Raw genomic sequence first — 19,945 nt, 5'->3', positions numbered from 1 at the left:
TCTCAAGAGACTCTCAGAATTTCTTATCTATGTCTCTCCTTTGTGTCAGGACTGTCCCAAATCAGAACTGTCCATTTCATTAGGACCCAAATCCAGATAATTGTAGCACACAAAATATTCTCACTATGTAAGTCATTCAGAGAACATCTGGGAATGTTTGTCCACTGTGTTCCACTTCTATGCAATTGCCTATAAACTTTAGAACAATTCTCTGTCTCCCCATCGCCATTTCTTAATGGTGTCCACCCCCCGCCCCAGAATTTAACTCTTTGCACTGGATCAAGGGCCCAGACATGTCCACTTCTCCCACCTATGGATTTCAGCATTTTATCTCTCTCAGCCTTCCCAATGGTCCCAAGAGAGGATGGAAAAAGAAAGTTGAATTGTCTGCCTGAGTCCAGTTTTTAAAGCTCAAGGGAACTTTCTAGAAGTATGAACAAAGGCGCTACCTAGTCTTGATTTTGGGCTCTAGCCAATGCCTGGTAAGAAGATACATCCTATGTCTCATCCTGTTACACTAGTTGACTTCACCCCAAGTTGTTCTGTTTTATCTACCCGTTCTTGCATAGAAGTCAGTTGTTTTGTGTTAGGAAGCAGGTTCTCTAATTCTCTTGGCATCCCCAATCTTCGCTGATAAACTCCCATAGTACTGGGTCAAACTACTTGATTAATGAACACACAATTACTTGTCATATTACAGATCTGTGGCATTTAGGACTTACACATTATCTGATTAATAAATTACTTGATCACTAAATGACTTGAATAAGAAACATATAACTCCTTGGCATATTATAAAGTCTTAACTTAAAAGGTGATGAAAGTTGACATCATGTATCCCCAAGGCGCCCTGACTATATCCCCCCAGACACCCTTATTTTCCTTACATAGCTATGTACAGTCTGGCATAACTCTGGTGTCTCCACCATCTGAGGTCTGTCTTTGTTTCAAAGGTACTTACATGACACAATTCAGAACTGATTCCTGAGTCCTCTGTGGACTCCTCTCACTTCCACAAGCTTGAATCTACCATGACTTCCTTGAGCCTCAATTAAAAGGTAGGTATTGAGAATTTGCTACATACCCATCCCCACGACTGTAAGATACCTAAGATGCGGGATCTAAACAAACAAGATGAAACATTGGAAAAACAGGTAAGAAAAATACTCCTTCATATTTTACAGAGTGCAGAGTGTTGCACACATAAAGACACATTCAAATGTGAATGGCTAGATCATCAGAGAGATGTGGTAACAGAAGAAATGTCCAAAGTGGGCTTTGATTGGTTCCAGAAAGGAACAAACTGAGTTTCTTTCTCCCAGACTAGAAAGAACTACATAAAACGAAAGAGTCAAGAAACACAATCCCTCCTCTGATGCCCATGTGCAGCCCCACACTTACAGTCAGAGAAGTAAAAAATCAAATAAGTCCACAGTGCAGAAGGCACACAGGCACAGGATGGCGTGAAATCTGCTCTTTGTTTGTATTTAACTTTTTTGTCTTTATGTTTATGTTATAGCTAAATCCAGTTTCTCTTTCAAAATAAGACACAGAGTTAATAAGGAAGCATATTCGTATATTTTGGTAAGTCTGTCGAATGAGAAAGGATTTTTAAAAAAGTATTTTCCAAGGATTGTATATTTAGGTATTCTAAACTTGAAAATTTGCCAAATGTTTTTAGCCAGTGTAAATAATAAAATTAGGAATTTAACAAAAAAATATGCAGAGCAAATTCAGCGTTTCTAGAAATAACTTAACCTGCCTTTTCCATAAGCAATCCAAGTTACAGTGTTTTCGATTATTTAAAACAACAAGATACAGGAAAGACGTCTCAGTTAAACTGATAAGTTAAAACCTGTCAAGATTTTTCTCAAAACTAGAAAATCAGGTTTTATACAAACTCATAATATTCTTAATTTGCTGTACCTCAACATGGGTATGGTGATATTGTATGAAAACGTTTAAACCAACAGGATCCTAGATTTTGCTCTATGATCTTTAAATGTTAATAATATTTAAAAAATGCCAATGGTCCATGAAGAACTCATCACCAATGCTGGTGACCTCAGTAATTTCCCCCCACTCTTCTGTGCTTATTAGTGTTTATTATTTGTCATGACAGTCCAGTGCTCTCCCTTTTCACACCAAAATTTTATTCTTAGAAAGCTGTTTTATTCCAGCTTACCTTTCCAACTTGGCAAAGCCACCTCAAGCCATCACTGTGATGGCTTATAAGGTGACGATTCTTTCAATGGAGTCCCATATATACTTACTGAATATATTGCTGAGACAGGTAACTGATTCCTTTTTTATTCTCCACAGCATAAGAATTCCTCAGATCCAAAGAGTCTGGGCCCTTCTCTATGGCTGTAATTTTTACTTTTCTCCATGTTCAGCTTTTCCAGTCACCAAGGTGCTTATTCTGTATGGCACTTTTTTTTTCCCTTTATTTTCAAATACCCTCAGAAGGGACTCTCAAGTTCTTACTTCTCAGTCCCAGGTCTGATCAGACAGTCTGGTGTCCACTCAGACCAGCGTTCTGAAAAGGCTCATGTAAAGGTCAGAGCTCGACAGTTAATTGGCTGAGTGGCCTTTCCTTTAGTCTTTAGCTGCCTTAACTGTATCATGTTGATACTTCTGAAAGTCTTTCTTTTTAAAAAGTATTTTCTCCATTTTTTTTAAAAACATGTCCCCTGACTTTTTCTCTTGGTGTCTTGTACTTTATGCTCTTTTCAAAAAGTGTTGTTGCTAAAGACCTGCCCTGAGCCTACTTTCACTGCCCTCTAGTTTGTCTCAAGGGAGATCTCTTTCCTTTCTCTGACTTTAACCATGACAGATATGTTGATGAGTCAGGAATGGATTTATCAGGCTGACTCTTATTCTGAGCTTCTGCCCTATATCAAGGACCTCTACCTGAATGTACTAAAAGCAGCTGAAAATCACTGTACAAAGCCTGTTTTCTGATTTATTTAGCTTCAAAATAAGGCTAATTGCAATATTTATAGACTAAGTAGGGTGATACTTGTAGCTCTAACAAGGTTACCCAGAAATTTTATACAATGAAAATGTATCCAACTCATTTCAATTTTAATAACAAGCCATAATGAAGTCATTCCTTTTCTGTGGTTTACTCAGGGACTAAAGAAAAAAACTGGAATATGTACTATGCTACCTGTAACACATCCTACATATCAACCTCAGTTCATAAAGAAAGGTGAAGGTATCCTAACATTTGTGTTTGTATAGACCAAACCCAGACCTTCACACAATTCATCCAGGTTAAAAAATAACCTGTGTAACTGGATTGAAAGTCTGGCTGGAAAATATAGCCCAGTTCAATGCATAGGAAAAAAATTAATTTACTAGATAGGCAATCAACCTCTGCTGATCTATGCTTTAGAGTGAAGAAATCTCCAAGATAGGCTAGAGACCCAGAGGATTTGTTCATGGCGATTCACACTTCATCTGCTGGTGGAATCTCTTATTTTTAGGGAGAAGCCAGTCTTTATTTCATGAAGACTTTAAAATGGTTGAGTAAACCTCACCTTTGTTATGCATGGCAATTTGATCAACTCAGAATCTACTGACTTAGGTGTGAACCTCATCTTAAACAGAAATGAATAATCTGGAGCAGAAAAGAACTTGATGAGGGCATTTTATAGTGGCTTGATAAACAGGAGCTCTTAGTATGAATACGTGAACCATTGCATGCAATATATTTTCTATTTCCTGATGTGTAAAACTAAAAATAGACAAAGAACATCTAGAGAAGTAATATTATATCTCTGTCACTCTCGTAAAATGAATGTGTATGTCTATTGGTCTCATTTTTATATTTGTGTGTTCTTGTTCTCCATTGACACTACATTAGAGCAAGCACCTGTCATGAGATCACTCTCATTTTCATGGGTTCATCACTATCCCCTTCCAAAGACAGTAATGTAAAACTCTAAGCCATAATCAAATACCCATCTTCTCAATACTTTTAAAATATCTATGTGGCACCTAATATTTCTATTTGAGTAGCTTAGAACTGTCTAGTCATTAGCAGTATTTCAAGGCCTCAACCTCTCACAAAAAAAAATACAAGCAACAAAAGACTACCAAGAGCCAGAGAAATTGTCGTCTATACAGACTGAGCAGGTTATATCTAGGAATATATATGTATATACATTTATTCATAAAATAATGATTAATGAAAAAGTAAGCCATAAATTTAAAATAGAACAAGGAGGGGGTAAATGGAAGGGCTTAGAGAGGGAGGAAAGGGAAGAGGGAAATTATCTAATTATATTATAATCTCAAAAATAAAAGAAATATACACAGAAAATGACTGCTTTAGTTTTCTTCAAAGAATAGAGAAATGATGAGGTTTATGCTTTAAATGATGGTACCATTCTTATAAAAGCATTAAACATTTTGATGACTCAGACACCAAAGAGGGTTAATCATTGCTTTCAAGTGATTCTGCACATTAATTATGCAGGGGGCAATATCAGCTGCTCTGACTTATTTACAGTGATGGGATGTGCTCTGTGCTCTCTGAATTCATAAAAGTTGCCAAACAATCGATTCAAGCTGACTCATTCCATCCTTCCTATGTTGTGCTTTGTAGGAAAGTATATAAAAACCAAGGACAGAATGGTGTTTACTTCTTAATGTCCTCTGACATTCAAAACAAGATTTTCAATGTCTTTTACTTACTTTGCTTAATGTTATAGTTGATGCTTTTAAAAAATATTTATCCTCCTTTTTTTACCGACTTTTGGGACCCTCCTCCTCATACTGGGTAGCCTTGCCCAACCTCATTACATGGGAGGTGCTTAGTCTTACTGCAACTTGATGTGCCATGTTTTGTTGATGCTCATCGGAGACCTGCCCTTCCCTAAACAGAAATGGAGGAGTGAATTGGGGGGGGGGGTAAGAATAGAGGGCATGGGGGAGGGACTGAGAAAAGAGGAAGTAGGGCAAACCGTCGCCCAGATGCAAAATAAATACGCCAACTAACTAAAAACATATTTTTTCCTCATTTGAGAGAAGATGTAATCCTTGCTCTTCATTGAAGCTACAAGGCTTGTTTCTAACAGATTTCTTTTCCCTGTTGAACAGATCATGTTTCTTTTAGTATATGAAGAACTCTGAGAAGAAAATTAAAAAGGAACCCAGAACGTCCCGCTTTGTGTTCCCTCATTGTCTTTTAAGGTCTCCCCAACTTCTCTCAGAACATAGCCCATGTTTCCACTTCTGAATACATTTATATTGCATTCCTAGAAAAAGACCAAACAACCCTGCCATTGTATTTACCAAACTTGGATTTATCAGACTGTCACGAATGCATCCTTAAAGGTTTGCATAGCCCAAGTATCTGTAGCAGTTTTTATCTTGCAAAGACTTGGATGTTACTTTTCTAATCTGAAGATTCAGAGTATGTTAATGTTTCAAATATGTAATTGCTGGAAAACATGAGCAGCCAGAGTGTCCTGAATCTCATTCATGACAGATAATGATGTTTCAGATATCTCAGCTAATTAATTTTGAGAAGATAAAGTATTCCGTGGAAGATGTCTGAAAGACTAGCATTAGAAAAGTTAAGTAGTTAAGCAACACTTACGAATTTCAGTGTTTTTACAGTCAGTTGTCCTGTGGGTGTTTAGCATTTACAAATTCTTGAATTTACTGATTTCTGGTTTTGTTGTTTGTATTTTTTTTATTTGGAGGATCAATAAGACATCAACTCTCTTGTAAAATAAAGATGTTAAGCAGGCACTTTGTGTCATCATTGTTCCATATCTTTTATCAAAAACAGAAGTAAATAGAATGCATACTAAGAATAAAGACAAATGTGGTTAATGGAATGAGCTTACTTTTGCAAAAAAATCTCACAACATTGATTTTACTTTTCATAGTTTCTCTACTGACATGAGAAAATCTAATCACTGCCTTGCTCCTGCCCACAAGGAAACCCTCACCGGATCATCTTTTTAAAGTGCCAGTTTAAAGTGAGAAAGTATCTTCCCCCAGAGAGCAATAGACAGACAAAAAAATCTGAGCAGGTCAATAGTCAAAAGATGAATGGCTTTCATCATAAAGATATTAAACACTGGGCATTATTTGCCGAAATGCCCAGTGCAGCAAAGCTTCTAGTTACTTTGTGATCATGAATCTAGTGACAGGTTAAGGATATAGCTCATTTTTATATCCACCAAAATAAGTTTATTTGTTTTATTGCTAATTCTTTGTTGTGTGTAATCAGTATATTTTCCTGGTATAACTGCAAAACATTCTTATAGAAACTATTTCAGCATAGACATGATTTCACGGTAAAATAAAATTTCTAGCATTAACTCTGGAAAACATATCCATATAACTTTATGCTCTTTGATGGTAAGTTCGGGGATAGTGAAGACAGAATTCTGACTAGTTCGATGAATAATTTTCCAAATATAAAATAAAATTTAAAACATAATCATGGTTTTTATGTTTCATCTTAAAGCATTCCACTCAGTTCCAATATTCAGGTAAGATTTGTCTTAGTATTCTACAATTCAAGGGCAGGATCATTTTTGCATTAATTTCAATTGTAACTATTGTTGTGGTTTCCTGTCTCTTTGGGAGACAAGCCACGCCCACTCCCATGACCTCTTCCCTTACTCCGCCATATTGCTTTCTCCTCTTTCTGTTCTTTTGGGGTGCACACAGGTCTTTGCCTCTCTCTTCCTTTTCCTCTTTCCCTCTTTCCCTCTTTCCTTCTCTCTCTCTCTCTCTCTCTCTCTCTCTCTCTCTCTCTCTCTCTCCCTCCCTCCCTCCCGCTCTCATTTAATAAATGCTTATGGCTATTTTCTGTGTCTATGGGTCCTTTTACACGTGCTCACCTGCGCTGGGAATTCCACCAGACGGCTCCCCCCTGATGGGAATTTACAGCCACTTGGCTGGCTCTCGCTGCCCAGCCACCACTTGGGGACATGGGACCGGCAGCCACCGACCTTCCCGGGACTCGCCGTAATTTCTGAATAATAACAACTATATTTCTATATTTGTGTGGAGAAGCCTAGAATTCTATTCTTTTTTTTTTTTTTTTTTTTGGTTTTTCGAGACAGGGTTTCTCTGTGGTTTTGGAGCCTGTCCTGGAACTAGCTCTTGTAGACCAGGTTGGTCTCGAACTCACAGAGATCCACCTGCCTCTGCCTCCAGAGTGCTGGGATTAAAGGCGTGCGCCACCACCGCCCGGCTTAGAATTCTATTCTTAAAGAGAACTGACAACCTATTTAAACTAAATTGCATAATACTCACAATTACATTCATGGTGAATCACTTACTCTTCTTTGCTACTACATTTCCTATGTTTTGAAAGACCCCAGCTTAGCTGCTATAACACCATTTTGCAAGGCTTTCACACAAACAAGTATAGGTTCAAGGCAAAGTTGGTACTCCTAGGCTGACAAACAGGATATCTATGGTCAGACATCAGGCCTAGGAGGGGAACGAAAAGTTCTGAGAAAAACCACATGTACCCTAGATAGAGCCAAGTCAGCTATTATCAGATCTTCATGTCCCCGAGGAGCTTGTCCCCAAGTAAACCCATCGCCTCATCCAAACTGACCAATGGAATCCCTGTAACCATGCATGCTTCTGCCGCCCGTTTCCATATAAAAGACCCCCTGCCCAGCCTGAGGGCTTGCAAGTCTTCCAAATAGACTCTGGCACCCGCAGGTACCTGTGCACCACTCAATAAGAAACCTCTTGCCGTTTCAGCCAGTGGTCTTGGACTGTTCCTTGGGTTCAGGGGTCTCCTCCTGAGGGAAGGTCCTCTCTGAGGGTCTTTCATTTTAGAGCGTTTTTTATTCATTTCTTAAACTAAACCTATTGTCAACCAGGAACACTTCAAGCTATCCCCTTCCCTCAGTTCTCTAAGATAGTAACTTGTCATGTACCATCATCTTGAACATACTTGAACTAATCCAGGTTCTTTTTTATTACTGATATCAAACACACACAGACCAATGTAAGAGAAGAAAGGGTTTATTTTATCCTAGACGTCTTGGTCACAGTCTACCACTGAGAGGGATCAGGCAGGAACCTGAAGGTAGGACTGCTTCCCACTTCACAAAACATTACCTCTGACAAGGTAACTTGCTCGGAGTCAAGATGAACAGCAGCAGGAATCATGGAAGAGAACTGCTTGCCAGATCACTCATGGGCTCGTGCTTAGTTAGCTTTCTTATGTAGACCAGGGCTATCTGCCTAGAAATGGTACTGCCCACAATGGGCTAGGCCCCCCTGCATCAATTAATAATCAAGACAATATCCCACGAACATATCCACAGGACAATCTAATCCAGGCAATTCCTCAGATAAGACTCTTTTCTCAGACATGTCAAGACAACAACTAATGCTAACTAGAAAGGTCCCCGATGTGTCTTAATCAGTTCAGAAATGACTTGTATCAAATCATAGCTCATTATGTTTCTATTTTCCCCTAGTTCTTGACATGCCTTTCTAAATCACTGTTCTTTATTTTCTTCCCCTTAAAATAAGCCTTAGACAGAAATATTCCAAAGGGAGCTGTGCTAGCTATCTTAATTTTTAGCACAATTAGTGAAAGATTCAAGAAAGCATCCCCCAAAAGGACAACTGCAGCAAACAGCAGGGAGGTTGGGGGCTAGTTTAGTCATCCTAGTCTATCCACAGATTTGTTTGGTGCCTAAGCTACATCATGAAGAGGCTACCTAGCCTTAACTATTCTACTTTAGCAGTAAGAACTGCATCACTATTTTAACTGTCGATTTAAATTTATTGAAGAATGAATCATGCTTCTATTGGATTGGATATGTTACCATATACCACTCCTAAAATTTCATAGCAACCACTCAGTGAAAAGGTGTTGCCATGCATCAGACTGATGAAAGGAGAGGAAAGCAGCTCTCAACATGTCCTCTTTCTTCAGTCTCTGTCCTGAATGCTCTCTATTTATTATATTTCCTGAACTGTATCTTCCCTGCGAGTTTTTTTTTCACCTTGGTGAGGAGTGGGAGGTACAAATGTCTTTTCTGTTATCATGTTCAAGCCCCAATCCATCTGGAAGCATATATTTGTAAGAACCCCTTTTCTTTCTTAAAGTCATAATGTCACAACTTTGTTTATTGTTCTTAGTTTTTTAACTGTAGTCTCCAAGATCTGTTTCCTCTCTTCAGCTATCAATGAGTGAGTTTCAATCTTTACACAACATTTTTGACTACTTGGCTGAAGTAAAGAAATGGATTATCATTAAGAACAAAACTGAAAGAAGCAGGATATGTCCAGAGTTATTTTATAATAAGTAACATTTTTAAACAGAATTCAGCATGGCTGTGATCGGGTTCTGTCCTATCTACAGGTTACCTGCTGTGCCTAATCCAAATTCTCTAACATTGACTTTAATCATCTACTATGTCTCCATAGCCTAAATGTACAAAGATTTCATTCAACACTGTATAAAAGCACAGAGAGTTTTGCTTGTCCCATTGTCATTAGTAAGTTCAACATTTAGTATGAAGTCAATTTAAGCAGGAACCCTGTTCAGTCAGAGTCTGTTTCAGTGTTCTGTGATGGGTGGGGTTCTGCATATTGAGACTATTGTTTCTATATTCTCAGATGAGATTAGCATTTAAATCAGTAGAATTTGAGTAAAGCAGATTACTCTTCATACTATAATTGAACAGTGAACAGACAGATGTTACCTTTGGCTTTTTAAAACTATTGCCTTGAACTATTAAGAACAGAATATTGTCATTAACTTGCCTTGTTTGATATTTCTTTGCAATATTTGGGCAACTTCCTCACCACTCTCGATGGGGTCTTTTTGCTTACCACATCCTCTCTTTGACTTAATAATCTTATTTCTGTCTAAGGGAGACAGTCATCTCTACAACAGTGGTATATGTAGGCTTTGATGCGGATGACAAACATCTTAAACTCTGCCAGGCACTGAGCCCTTGTTTTACACATGTGTCATGTGTTTTGATATGTAATTGACTCAGAGAGGCTTTAATGATTTAATGATTCCTAACTTTGTTAGGAATTCTATAATGAAATACCACATACTGACGACTTTAAGACAAAACTATGATGTCAGTGCTGAAGGATGGAAATCCAGGACTGAGGTTGGGAAGACTTGGCTTTACCTGTTACTTCTCCTGGGCTCATGATTACCAAATTTTTGCACTAGCCATAGCATTGCCTTCCCTCTGAGCACAGGTATATCTGAAATCTAAGTTTCTCTAAAAATCTCATTTGAACATATCTTTTTAACACAACCCATCTGCCTCCTCATCCATGGATTTCTTTTAAATGATATGAAAACCAAAACCATGACTGATAAGGTACTGAAACTTCTTTTTAGGAAAAAAAAATACCTTGTCTTGTCTGTTTAATCGCTTGCCTTTGCATCAACATCCACATGAAAATTCAGGTTTATATTTGTGTTTATCCTGAAAACCTGGCAGTTGCTTCTTCCTTTCTCAGGCTCTCCCTCATCTTTATTCTCCTGCCACTATTTTTACATACCTTTTAAAATACTTTTTCTCTAATTATGAATGCATTCTGATACACTGAGACATAGAGACTAAATGGGTTTTAGTGGACACAATTTAGCCCATGACATAGACATACACTGCCATATGTCTAGAAGCAATTTTACATATTAACTTGGCTTAACCACAACCCCCAGATGTTTAGTCAAACCCTAATCTAGACACATCTGCAAATGTGTTCTCAGATGAGATTAGCATTTAAATCAGTAGACTTTGAGTAAAGCAAATTACTCTCCATAATATAATTGGTCCCCACTCAATCAGTTGAAGCCTTAAATAACAGAGGGCTGACTTCTCCAACATAAGAGAGAATGATGACCACAGATTGCCTTTGGATTCAAAATGCATCTTTTTTTCTGGGTCTTCTGCTGTTGTCCTATCCTATAAATTTTCAGCATGTCATACATGGTAGATTGCAAAACTGCAAGATAGACAAAACACAAATGCATGCAGAGAAGAAAAGACATTGATGGTGGGCTTTGCCACTTGATGAATGCAGAGTCTATTAAGAAATATATAATTGGGTTTATAAATTTAATAGAGGCCAGAGGGTATGAACAGTCTCTAAGAGAATAAAATCCGTAATCATTCCTGTATTGTTTGCCGTTTTGCATTGTTCCTGCCATTCGGAGCACTACCATTTGGATATCATATTCAAATCAGATGCAGGGTTATAAAAATTCAACATCAAAATACTCACTACAGAAGACCTGTATATTTCTTCACTACAAACAGTAGGGGCTTCTAGTAAAAATGCTAGCAGTCTATGGGCAGGGATGTCTCCTGTGTCAGCCACTTACAATTAAGTTATTGTTAACCCCAGAAATTGAAATATTTCAATTGCCAATTTTCAAAAAGGCTGGTAAGAGTCTGTCCATTCAGAAATACATCAGGTAATCACATGGAACAATCAAACAAGAGCCTGGGAAGATCGATGAACTCTGTGTCTTTTCCAGTGTGATCTATAATATTGAAATAGGTGGTGTCAGTGTGAAAGGATGGGACTTGGCACTTGTTCCTGTTAATGCTGTTGAAAGGAAACTGGTTCTTATCCGTGTTATTTTAACACTCCACCATGAATTTCTTTGAGATATAGTATAATGACAACATTCCTTCTTTCCCTTTTCTCTCTCCCAATCCTTCCATAACTCCCTCCCCATTCTCATGGCCTCTTTTCTCACTATTTGTGTATGTGTGCACACGCATGCACACATGTGTGCGTGCATGCATGCGTGCATGCGTGTGCTTTCTTTCATCACATTTGGCATATCCGTTGGTGTCGTCTTGGCTAAGTTCACGTTTGGACTCTCATGTTAGTAATAACCTTATGGATGTAGCTTCCCAGATTGTAAGGAGACACAATCTCACAGAAAGCTCCCTGTTCCTCTAGTTCTTAAAACCTTTCTACTCCCTCTTCCATGGATTTCTTTTAAATGATATGAAAACCAAAACCATGACTGATGAGGTACTGAAAATTTATTTTTAGAAAAAAAATACCTTGTCCTGTCTATTTGACCGCTTGCCGTTGCATCAACGTCCACATGAAAATTCAGGTTTATATTTATTTGTGTTTGTCCTGGAAACCTGGCAGTTGCTTCTTCCTTTTCTGGGCTCTTCCTCATCTATACTCTCCAGCCACTACTTTTACAATTTCTCTTAGGAGACAAAAATATAAATTTATATTTAACAATACAAAAATGTAACGTATAATTAAGAAATATGGGTTGAGAGTCATCTTTAATAGTCAAGCTTGTAGTCATGTTAGTTAGATTTTACAGATATAGAGAGGTATATTTCAGTTAGATATTCTTCAAATCTTTCAGAGACCTTCAGGATATAGCATTTAAATGTTTTAAAAAAATTAGGACTTTTCATGACAGTGAGACATGAAGTAGACCAAGCTACTTCTAAAGAAAGATGGGCATCAAAGAGGCTCCTTAGCCATTGGGCAAGAAACTGCTCTTGCCTGGACTGCTTCACTGGACATGCAGTACCCACAGAGATATGACTGCTGAACTTGCCTAAAGGTGAGATGGTCCTTCAGGGTTCCTGCTTAAAGAAAGAGTCTTCGAGACATTCTGCAGGACACAGAAGAAAGTGACTGAACTGTATTTGAAATTTCCAGCTTCATGGAAAAGTCTGATGAATACTATGGGCCTGTCACCTGAAGATGGATACCCAAATGGTACAGAAGAACTTTGGGTAAATGTCCAGGCAGTGAGATGTCTCTGTTAATTCTAGAGCTTGGAAGTTGTTTATAATGCACTTCCTGTTTACTTTGGTAATAGTATATCCTTCTGGAATCTTTGATTGAGCTGAAGAATAAATAGTAATAATATAGCTTTCCTTAGTCATGATAAAAAATAAAATAGATACAAATATTATAACTAATTCTTGATAGAATTTTACTATGTTAAATACTTCCTTTTTGTTTAAACAGAAAAGGGGAAATGGTATAGGGGGTTCTTCTGTTCATGTATTACTTTCATTGGTTAATGAATAAAGAAACTGCTTTGGATCTGATAGGGCAGAACTTAGGTAGGTAGAGAAGACAGAACTGAATGCTGGGAAGAAGGGAAGAGTGAGAGAAGCCATGGATCTTCTGCCTGAGACAGATGCTGGTTAGAATCTTGCCAGTAAGCCACAGTTATGTGGTGATACACAGATTAATAGAAACGGGTTAAATTAAGATGTAAGAATTAGCCAATAAGGCCAGGCGGTGGTGGCGCACGCCTTTAATCCCAGCACTCGGGAGACAGAGGCAGGCGGATCTCTGTGAGTTAGAGGCCAGCCTAGTCTAGATAGTGCCAGAACAGGCTCCAAAGCTATAGAGAAACCCTGTCTCGAAAAACTAAAAAAAAAAAAAAAAAAAAAGAATTAGTCAATAAGAAACTAGAGCTAATGGGCCAAGAAGTGTTTTAATGACTATAGTTTCTGTGTGGTTATTTCAGGTGTAAGCTATCCAGGTGGCCAGGAAAAACAAGCAGGCCCTCTTTCCTTGCAACAAGAGAAAATACTTGTGAGCTATTATTTATTTGCAATTTACATTGGTATAGATTCTTGTATATTGATACAAACTTAAATTATATTGAATATGTTCCTATTTTCATCTACAGTATTTGGACACCTAAGCAAAGTTATTTTCTCATAATGTATGCATGCATGCATGCTTTCACCTCTGTTTAAGACATTTTGTATATTGATACAATTTAGGATATATTTATTATATTACAATATATAGTTCTACCTCTGATCAAGATATCTATACATTGTTTACATTTTGAGGTTATTGTCCTCATTTGTGCACAGTTGTTTAAAGATTTTTTAATATTCTAATATAAAGTATTATTCATTAAGCTATATCGGTATTAAGAATTATAAGTCAAGAGTCTTCCACATTCATCAAACTTACAGTTATAATAATCAGGTTCTTTAGACACATAAAGATTGTATTCTGGACAGAATACAATAGGTAATCTTCAATCACTTCAAAGAGCAGTAGAATATAGCATTTAAACCTTATGATTCTGTTGAAGTGAGACACAAATGCTTCTAGTTTCATCGATTTATTCCCAATAGAATGTTGAACACTGAAGACACTAGGAGCTTATTTCTTGTTGGCAAAACTGGCCTTTGGGCAAGAAACTGCTCATGTATTAACCACTGACAAAATGTACAATGTTTGAACAGTACAAGCAGGATACAAGAAAAAAGATTGTCAAATCTTGCCAACACAGGGTAAAACAGTTTGGAAAAATTTCCTGACTCTGAAATGGTCAATTACTCTAGGCCTTAGCCAAAGTTGGCTGCTCCAATGTTGCAAATGAGACTTTGAATGATCACCCAGGTAGCCAGTTGTCTCCATTATCTGTTGAACATTTTGGAAGTTGCTTGATTGCACTTCCTGCTTACCCAAGTAATATTATTTCACTTCTTGGGTATTCGATGGGGTTGAAGACTAGACAGTCATAGTTACCTTTCTCTCATGACTTGGCCAATTTATTTATAATACAAGGCTTAGACTCCTTAGGATAAGATAATTATTGAAACATTTATCACATGTTTCTTGCTTGGTATTGTTTATGTTGTTTGTAATTCTCATTTTTATACTTGATATTTGTTTTTATTGTATATAATTTTGTGCTAGGCTTGAACTCTCTTATTAAAAAAGGGGGGGAGGTGCTGTACGAAATTTCTCAGCCAGTAGCTGCCTTAAAGTTTCCCACCCACTTGGGCATGGCCTCTTATACTATAAATGCTGATGTAAAGCTCTCTCTCTCTCTCTCTCTCTCTCTCTCTCTCTCTCTCTCTCTCTCTCTCTCTCTCTCTCTCCTGGCTGCTGGATTCGGTTGCTGTTCCCTGTTTGAGCAGAGGACTGTGATCTGTGAGTCTACCCCTAAATAAATAACCCTATATTATACTCAATTCTAAGCTAGTGTGGGGTTTCTTTTTAGTGTCCATCTTCAATAAGCAAACTCTCATTGATGGTAGTGGAGTGAGTTCTTTTCTTATTTCCATGTTAAAGAATTTCATAGCTTCATTCTTTGGACTGTAGTTTCCATGGTTCCTTGATTAATTCCTTGTGCCCTACCCAGTGTTTACTGGTTCTATTCTGGTTGCTGTCTTCCTGGCCTCCTGTGGAAACTTTTTCTACTCCTAGCTTTTTGCTGAGATTCTTCTGAGGAATGGCTAGAGCTGCTTTGATAGCTAGCACTGAGTTAGAAGTACTTAGGAATGTACATGGGAGTTGCCCTTACTAAATGACTGATTAGACCTCAGTTTCTTTGCCTTGAACTGGTACATAAAGTGGTGCCTTATTCATACTCCAATAGGTCCTACTCCAGCTGGCTGAGCTGGGGAAGAGAAAGTCAGGCTGGAACTTCAGCTGAAATAGTACATCTCCATGTTTTTTTTTCTCATTTGTTCTGGTGAGCTTGACCCAAAATAACATTTATTGAGATTGCACACACACACACACACATATTTTATAATGTTAATAAGCATAAAAGGGACGATAAAAAATTTAAAGGTTTGTAGAATTAAATAAAAATTAAAATATAACATACCAGAACCATTGAACATAGCTAAGCCCATTAGGAGAGGAGACTTTTATGACTGTGAGCATGTACATTGATCAGGTCACAAATAAATAACCTGAATGTCTCCACTTTCTAGAAAGACAAAATAACCGAAGCCCAAAAGAAAGAAAGAAAAAAATAAAGGTAGACATTAATAAAATGAAGAGTGTCCTAGTTTGCTTTCCATTGTTGTGATAGAATGCTTTAGCAAAAGTTACCTGAGAAGGAATTTGTCCCTATCTTAGTTTGGCACTGAGAAAAGTCAGGTAAGGGACCTGGAGGAGGCATGAACTGAAGCAGAGACCATATAGAAGCGTTGCTTACTGGGTTTTCCACATAGCGTTCTTAGTCATCTGTTGTAATGTGAGCAGCGGGCTACGTTCCTGGCACCCAGCCGCCCACATGGCTAGCTTATGCCCCGAAATAATTACATGGAAACTGTATTCTTTTAAACACTGCCTGGCCTCTTATTGGCTAGCTCTTACATATTGACCTAACCCATTTCTAATCATCTATGTAGCACCACGAGGTGTGCTTACCAGGAAAGATTCAGCATGTCTGACCTGGTGGCTGGCTGCATCGCCATCTGCCTCAGAAAGCAGAGCTATCGCATCTGCCCGGGAGAGGGGAGCATGGCATCTCTGAGCTCACTTCCTCTTCCTCCCAGCATTCTGTTCTGTTTACTCCACCCACTTATGTTCTAACCAATAAAATGGGCCAAGGCAGTTTCTTTATTTTTTAACCAATGACCTTCCTCCATCAGTCATCTTTCTTATACAGCTCAGGACTTGTCCACTTTTGGCATCTCCCACCATGGGATTGTCTAACCCACACCAATCGTTAATCAAGAATATGCTTGACAGATTTGCCTGTAGGCCAATCTTTGGAGGTATTTTTCTCTATTGAGCGTTCCACTTTTGAAATGACTCTAGCTGGTGTCAAGTTGACATAACTATTGGAAACACAACAATTAAAGGAACAATATATACAATTAACCCAACCCAAATTTGCTCTTTGAGAAACTAAACAAGACTTAAAAATGCATAGCAAAATTTCCAAAAGGAAACATACAAAAGAAATGACTGAGTGTTCCAACAAAATAATGAGAATCAATAAGGTGCACTTTGAAAACTAAAGTTCTAAAGACCCGGAAAATCTAAAACTTGAAAGTCTTCTAAACACATAGGACAATAACAAGGTCAATCAAGAAGAAATAAACCTCAAATATTCAAAGCAAGCAATGAGATTAAAGCAGTAATTAAATATATCCACAAGGAAAATTCCAGGAATGGATGGATAGATAACTGTTAAATTCTACCAGATTAACATGGGTGGCAGCAGGAGTAGACATTGAGAAATATTCACAGCACAGATTATTTAAAGGTAAAATAAATGTTCCCTAAGAAAACACCACTCGAATTAGAAAGACTGAGAATTGAGAATTACCCAGGAAGATTTAACCATGAACAAGTAGGAGAAAACAGAAGAGAGGGATGGGGAGGGCTGCATCTTTAGGGAGTAGGCACATCAGTTTGATTTTTGACACATTGAACTTGAGGGATTGGTGTAATATCCAAGTAAAATGTCAGATAATTGACTGGAATGAATAATAATCTTGGTTTTAATAAATGAGTCAGCCTCATTTGCTTGCACAATTGTTCAATTGTTAAGCTTCTGAATTCAAGACATTGACATATAGGACAAAGGTTTGCTGGTACTTGGTAATTAAAATTCAAAATATTAAGGTTAAAATGACTATAAATATCATCTTTCTGTGAGCATATATGTTCAACTAAAACACTCTTAAATTGATAGGAATGTAAACTGATATATTCATTTTGGGGAAATATTACATGGTACTTTGAATGTTTATTTCATTTATGACCCTGTTATTGTGATTCTAGATAAATACACAATAGAATTAACACTGTATTGACCCAAAGACCTCTATAAGAATGTTTGTAGCTACTTATCTGCAATATCCAAACACTGAAACAATACAAGACAAAATATAAATTCCTATCAAAATAGACTAAATGCATAATATATCTTCAAAACAAAATTGAGTCAGCAACAAGCAAGGGTAACTACTGAAACATGAGACACAATGGATGAATCTCATGAATCTAAACTGAATCAAATAAATCAAATAATTATGAATATGCTATCACTTCTATTGAAGCAATCAGTGAGTGGAGCAGGGATAACTCAGCAACGTGAAACCCACCACACTCCATCAAACTACACACACTCACACACACACATACACACACACACACACACAGACACACACAGAGAGAGAGAGAGAGAGAGAGAGAGAGAGAGAGAGAGAGAGAGAGAGAGAGAGAGAGGGAGAGAGAGACTCCAAACAAAACAGCTGGTCGTTCTGCCCTAATAACTCCCTAGCAACAGCCTAGCAACACATCCTGGAATAAAGGAAGTGAGCCAATCCAGCCTGGCCAGTTTTAGGTGAATAAGCAGTAAAGAGAACTGTGTCCTTAAAATGAAGTTTTAGAAGAAAATCTTCTACTTGTCATGCTATTCCTGTGCATGATTGGCCTGTATCTCATGCATCACAGCAAAGAATACACTCAGTGAACAAATTCTTATGTGACTCAAGACTAGGAATCAAAGGAGAAAATAACACACACCCTAGCCCTATCAATTAGTTTTCCTTCTTCCTGTACCCACAAAACAGAAGCTCAGGGGCTCTTAAGCACATCTTTGTTAGGCCTGTTTCCCTTACAATATACCCAATCTATCTATACTTTCTCTTTGCTTTTCAGTAAAATCCTTTTCTTACCTTGTCTTATTTTTACATGATGCCAACAACCTGGAAACTCATGGTCCAGTCAGCAAACACCATTAATACTTTGGTACTATATAAGTATCAAACATGATTGATCTGAGATGGCCATAATTATAATAATGGTTAAGCATTGTGGCATTATGAGGAAGGAATATAGAGTCTTTTGGAATTATGTGACTGTTTGGGATCTTAATATAAATGTTAATTACTTTAGTTTAGCAGCACCTAAAGACTTTTAAATATGAGCTTGCATACATGTTATCCCTTGAAAAAATAAAAGCAAAAAGAAAAAGAAACGAGAAAATGGAGCTTCAAAAAGAGGCACTTAGAGCAAGTGAAAAGAAGTAAAGAAATATTACTGCTTAATGGAAGCCAAAGGAAATATGAATGAAAAGAAGAAAGTCATATACCAGCTCATGGATGAAGATGGCAGTTTAGAACTGATCCCTACATATAGCCATGGAAGTCATTAGAAACTTTAGTGAAATTCCTTTGATAGAACAGTGAAGGAAAACCCTTGTTTGACGTGGGTTTCAAGAGAACTTTGAAATAAATGAATTGAGATTACAAAGATATATGATTCAAAGACTTTCACAGAGCAGGCAAAAAAAAAATCCAGGTGGAGGAGAGTCAGGATTTATGAAGGATGAGAATTACAAAGGCATGGTTCTAGAGGTGAAGGAAGCTTCAACCCAGTTCACAAGTGTTGAGAGTAGTTGGGAAAGAAACATGGACACTAGGCACAGGGTAAGAAGACCAACATCGGTGAGAAAATGTCATGAGAAGTCTTATTTTGCTCTTATTTCTCTACTTTTCCCAATTACATTATTTACTTTCTTATTACTGTGATGTAAATATAAAAGAACTTTAAAAAATAGTTTTTGTGCTATAGTCAAAAGAGGGTACATGACTGATGGGAAACACAAGCTGATAGGACCAGAAGACTAGTTGCTCACCTTATAGCCCTTCTCAGGAAACAGAGAAGTTGGGCCAGGCTAAAATCTTCAAGACCCATTAATTGTGACTCGCTTCCTCCAGGAAGGCTATACCTCCCAAATGTTCCACAATGGTCTTGACAACAACAACACCTGGGGGAAAATACACATTCACACTACCACAACCACAGAATATAAAGCAAGAACAGATGCTGAAAGTAAGACGTGATTGTAAGATATGATTGGTTTGAGGAGAGAAAACAATATGAAAAAATATCATCAGGGAGCATAAAGGTAAGTTGAATTATGGCACTGGAGAGATTTTTTGGCAGTTGAGAACATTTGCTGTTCTTGTGAGGAATCTGAGATTTGTTCCTGGCACCTACATCACCCAGCTCACACCCTTACCATTAGCTCAATGATGTAGGAGGGTCATCTGTCTATGTGTTACTTTGAGTGGTTAAATAAAGAAATTGCCTTGGCTTTTTGATAGAGCAGGATTTAGATAGGTGCAGTAGACTGAACAGAAGGCTGGGAGAAAGAAAGCAGAGTCAG

This window comes from Microtus pennsylvanicus, chromosome 21 (genome assembly GCF_037038515.1).
Source record: "Microtus pennsylvanicus isolate mMicPen1 chromosome 21, mMicPen1.hap1, whole genome shotgun sequence".
In the NCBI taxonomy this organism is placed as follows: Eukaryota; Metazoa; Chordata; class Mammalia; order Rodentia; family Cricetidae; genus Microtus; species Microtus pennsylvanicus.
The sequence above is the reverse complement of the archived record's forward strand: the minus strand, read 5'-3'. Positions refer to the sequence as shown.